Source organism: Lampetra fluviatilis, unplaced genomic scaffold (genome assembly GCF_964198595.1).
Source record: "Lampetra fluviatilis unplaced genomic scaffold, kcLamFluv1.1 SCAFFOLD_413, whole genome shotgun sequence".
NCBI classification, from domain to species: Eukaryota; Metazoa; Chordata; class Hyperoartia; order Petromyzontiformes; family Petromyzontidae; genus Lampetra; species Lampetra fluviatilis.
The window spans coordinates 15001-20000 of record NW_027620948.1 but is presented as its reverse complement, the minus strand read 5'-3'; positions in this window follow the sequence as shown (position 1 = coordinate 20000).

The window sequence follows — 5000 nt, the reverse complement described above, 5'->3', positions numbered from 1 at the left end:
CCCGTAACGCACATGAGAGCAATCCGGGCCAATTTCTCCCGTTTGATGGGGTCTATGTGTAAAAATTTTGACTTTTTTGAGTGCACGTGCAAATCTGCTGGAAAAGCCTGTGGAAGTTTCACGGCGTTCGTACGATATTTGGCGACGCAAAAATGAGCGATTTCCCAGCTCGATGGAATTCGGCGCGAGAGAAACGATGCCCCGTAACGCACATGAGAGCAATCCCGGCCAATTTCTCCCGTTTGATGGGGTCTATGTGTAAAAATTTTGACTTTTTTGAGTGCACGTGCAAATCTGCTGAAAAAGCCTGTGGAAGTTTCACGGCGTTCGTACGATATTTGGCGACGCAAAAATGAGCGATTTCCCAGCTCGATGGAATTCGGAGCGAGAGAAACGATGCCCCGTAACGCACATGAGAGCAATCCCGGCCAATTTCTCCCGTTTGATGGGGTCTATGTGTACAAATTTTGACTTTTTTGAGTGCACGTGCAAATCTGCTGAAAAAGCCTGTGGAAGTTTCACGGCGTTCGTACGATATTTGGCGACGCAAAAATGAGCGATTTCCCAGCTCGAGAGAATTCGGCGCGAGAGAAACGATGCCCCGTAACGCACATGAGAGCAATCCGGGCCAATTTCTCCCGTTTGATGGGGTCTATGTGTAAAAATTTTGACTTTTTTGAGTGCACGTGCAAATCTGCTGAAAAAGCCTGTGGAAGTTTCACGGCGTTCGTACGATATTTGGCGACGCAAAAATGAGCGATTTCCCAGCTCGATGGAATTCGGCGCGAGAGAAACGATGCCCCGTAACGCACATGAGAGCAATCCGGGCCAATTTCTCCCGTTTGATGGGGTCTATGTGTAAAAATTTTGACTTTTTTGAGTGCAGGTGCAAATCTGCTGGAAAAGCCTGTGGAAGTTTCACGGCGTTCGTACGATATTTGGCGACGCAAAAATGAGCGATTTCCAAGCTCGATGGAATTCGGAGCGAGAGAAACGATGCCCCGTAACGCACATGAGAGCAATCCGGGCCAATTTCTCCCGTTTGATGGGGTCTATGTGTACAAATTTTGACTTTTTTGAGTGCACGTGCCAATCTGCTGGAAAAGCCTGTGGAAGTTTCACGGCGTTCGTACGATATTTGGCGACGCAAAAATGAGCGATTTCCCAGCTCGATGGAATTCGGCGCGAGAGAAACGATGCCCCGTAACGCACATGAGAGCAATCCCGGCCAATTTCTCCCGTTTGATGGGGTCTATGTGTAAAAATTTTGACTTTTTTGAGTGCAGGTGCAAATCTGCTGAAAAAGCCTGTGGAAGTTTCACGGCGTTCGTACGATATTTGGCGACGCAAAAATGAGCGATTTCCCAGCTCGAGAGAATTCGGCGCGAGAGAAACGATGCCCCGTAACGCACATGAGAGCAATCCGGGCCAATTTCTCCCGTTTGATGGGGTCTATGTGTAAAAATTTTGACTTTTTTGAGTGCAGGTGCAAATCTGCTGGAAAAGCCTGTGGAAGTTTCACGGCGTTCGTACGATATTTGGCGACGCAAAAATGAGCGATTTCCCAGCTCGATGGAATTCGGAGCGAGAGAAACGATGCCCCGTAACGCACATGAGAGCAATCCCGGCCAATTTCTCCCGTTTGATGGGGTCTATGTGTACAAATTTTGACTTTTTTGAGTGCACGTGCCAATCTGCTGGAAAAGCCTGTGGAAGTTTCACGGCGTTCGTACGATATTTGGCGACGCAAAAATGAGCGATTTCCCAGCTCGATGGAATTCGGCGCGAGAGAAACGATGCCCCGTAACGCACATGAGAGCAATCCCGGCCAATTTCTCCCGTTTGATGGGGTCTATGTGTAAAAATTTTGACTTTTTTGAGTGCACGTGCAAATCTGCTGAAAAAGCCTGTGGAAGTTTCACGGCGTTCGTACGATATTTGGCGACGCAAAAATGAGCGATTTCCCAGCTCGATGGAATTCGGAGCGAGAGAAACGATGCCCCGTAACGCACATGAGAGCAATCCCGGCCAATTTCTCCCGTTTGATGGGGTCTATGTGTAAAAATTTTGACTTTTTTGAGTGCACGTGCAAATCTGCTGGAAAAGCCTGTGGAAGTTTCACGGCGTTCGTACGATATTTGGCGACGCAAAAATGAGCGATTTCCCAGCTCGATGGAATTCGGCGCGACAGAAACGATGCCCCGTAACGCACATGAGAGCAATCCGGGCCAATTTCTCCCGTTTGATGGGGTCTATGTGTAAAAATTTTGACTTTTTTGAGTGCACGTGCAAATCTGCTGAAAAAGCCTGTGGAAGTTTCACGGCGTTCGTACGATATTTGGCGACGCAAAAATGAGCGATTTCCCAGCTCGAGAGAATTCGGCGCGAGAGAAACGATGCCCCGTAACGCACATGAGAGCAATCCGGGCCAATTTCTCCCGTTTGATGGGGTCTATGTGTACAAATTTTGACTTTTTTGAGTGCACGTGCAAATCTGCTGAAAAAGCCTGTGGAAGTTTCACGGCGTTCGTACGATATTTGGCGACGCAAAAATGAGCGATTTCCCAGCTCGATGGAATTCGGCGCGAGAGAAACGATGCCCCGTAACGCACATGAGAGCAATCCCGGCCAATTTCTCCCGTTTGATGGGGTCTATGTGTAAAAATTTTGACTTTTTTGAGTGCACGTGCAAATCTGCTGGAAAAGCCTGTGGAAGTTTCACGGCGTTCGTACGATATTTGGCGACGCAAAAATGAGCGATTTCCCAGCTCGATGGAATTCGGCGCGACAGAAACGATGCCCCGTAACGCACATGAGAGCAATCCGGGCCAATTTCTCCCGTTTGATGGGGTCTATGTGTAAAAATTTTGACTTTTTTGAGTGCACGTGCAAATCTGCTGAAAAAGCCTGTGGAAGTTTCACGGCGTTCGTACGATATTTGGCGACGCAAAAATGAGCGATTTCCCAGCTCGAGAGAATTCGGCGCGAGAGAAACGATGCCCCGTAACGCACATGAGAGCAATCCGGGCCAATTTCTCCCGTTTGATGGGGTCTATGTGTACAAATTTTGACTTTTTTGAGTGCACGTGCAAATCTGCTGAAAAAGCCTGTGGAAGTTTCACGGCGTTCGTACGATATTTGGCGACGCAAAAATGAGCGATTTCCCAGCTCGATGGAATTCGGCGCGACAGAAACGATGCCCCGTAACGCACATGAGAGCAATCCGGGCCAATTTCTCCCGTTTGATGGGGTCTATGTGTAAAAATTTTGACTTTTTTGAGTGCACGTGCAAATCTGCTGAAAAAGCCTGTGGAAGTTTCACGGCGTTCGTACGATATTTGGCGACGCAAAAATGAGCGATTTCCCAGCTCGAGAGAATTCGGCGCGAGAGAAACGATGCCCCGTAACGCACATGAGAGCAATCCGGGCCAATTTCTCCCGTTTGATGGGGTCTATGTGTAAAAATTTTGACTTTTTTGAGTGCAGGTGCAAATCTGCTGAAAAAGCCTGTGGAAGTTTCACGGCGTTCGTACGATATTTGGCGACGCAAAAATGAGCGATTTCCCAGCTCGATGGAATTCGGCGCGAGAGAAACGATGCCCCGTAACGCACATGAGAGCAATCCGGGCCAATTTCTCCCGTTTGATGGGGTCTATGTGTAAAAATTTTGACTTTTTTGAGTGCACGTGCAAATCTGCTGAAAAAGCCTGTGGAAGTTTCACGGCGTTCGTACGATATTTGGCGACGCAAAAATGAGCGATTTCCCAGCTCGAGAGAATTCGGCGCGAGAGAAACGATGCCCCGTAACGCACATGAGAGCAATCCGGGCCAATTTCTCCCGTTTGATGGGGTCTATGTGTAAAAATTTTGACTTTTTTGAGTGCAGGTGCAAATCTGCTGGAAAAGCCTGTGGAAGTTTCATCCGACGAAAAAAGCACGTTCTCGAGAAAGCAGGAGAGCTAAGTCATTCACAAATTAGCTGGATTTGGCTTGTGGTTCGTTTCCCAAGTAACAGAGCGGCATCAACCTTTAAGTGCACGCCAGTACATCCCCGTGGGATACAGGGGGTCTCGGCGGACTTTGCTCGGGGGAAAAACGTCGAGGTGAGCCGCCTGGCCATGCTGTTCATGGGTCTCTCCTTTTTAAGTTTCGCCTGCCAATTTATTTTCTCTAGCGGTTTTATACACTAGCACTCGATGTTTTGGGAAAGGAATACAATTGTTCAAAAAACGTCTTCGCAATTCATGTCGTTAGATTGCTAATGAAAATTCGTAAAAAAACGTACACGCCATACATGTTCTTTGCTTCCCTCTCGATACAAGTGAAGGGGAAAAACAGCCTTAACGGTTGCTAAAAAAATCGCCCTTTACATATACATGGGTCGTCTTCCCCTCTCGACAACGGAGACAAGTAACCCACGCCAGGCACTGTCAGTAACTGCCATAGATCTGCTTTAAAATGCCCATTCGTCTTGCGTCGCTCACGTTCCCGGAGCTTTGGGTAATGTCTGAGGCCTATCCCCGCTAATTTCTACCGTTTGTCGGTAGCTGTCTGTAAAAATATAGCATACACCAAAACGAGAAAATATTTCCATCGCACCTGCACAAGTGTATGGACAATGGCAATCTTCATGCGATGCATAAGTGGTGTGTGTCAGCAGGTTTTGTTTCCCAAGTTTTCCGTGAATGAGCGAGTATCTTGAGCTGTGTGACTCAGCCCGAGGGAGCCTCTTCTCCTCCAGAGTGTGTGGGGAAGGCTGTCCCCTTGGGTTGGTGCTGCACGGGTTCGCTGCGCTGTTTGGTCTTGTGCCAAGGAAGGCTGCCAACTGTGCAAGAATTTTAGGGTTGGTTTCAATTGCCGTTGCCGGTCCATAGAGTAGCGAGCATTGTAAGGCCGCTCTAGAGGTTTGCAGGCATGTGGGGTCGACCCCTGCTCCTTCCCTCCCCACCCCACGTAGGGTGTGTGTGGTGCGCTTACAGCTGCCTCAAAGTGGCTGGCCT